The sequence below is a fragment of the Aphis gossypii genome, chromosome 2 (assembly GCF_020184175.1).
Source record: "Aphis gossypii isolate Hap1 chromosome 2, ASM2018417v2, whole genome shotgun sequence".
Taxonomy (NCBI): domain Eukaryota; kingdom Metazoa; phylum Arthropoda; class Insecta; order Hemiptera; family Aphididae; genus Aphis; species Aphis gossypii.
This window is the reverse complement of record NC_065531.1, coordinates 79,869,288-79,869,630: the sequence shown is the minus strand read 5'-3', so window position 1 is coordinate 79,869,630 and position 343 is coordinate 79,869,288.

Genomic DNA, 343 nt, shown 5'->3' with positions numbered 1-343 from the left:
AAAAAAAAATCCGGCTGTGGCCGTACTCCGTGTAGGTAGTACACCGATTTTATTGTTTGAGGGAAAAAAAAATGAAAAACTTTTAAAACACAAATCTCGACCAACGGAATTCTCACGACGTCTACGCGCCGCCGAGACGACCGGAGCGCCACGGCGGCGGCGACTGGCGAGCAGTACATTATACACACTACGGTGGACGAGGGAGCAGTGGTGGTCGGCCGCCGCCGAGAATGTACACAACGATGATGTTACCGCGGTCGGGTGAAGCGAGGTGGTTGATCGGGCGACGAGGGGGGAGGCGGAGGGGAAGGAAGATCGCGGCGACCGAACGGCCACGGCGGCG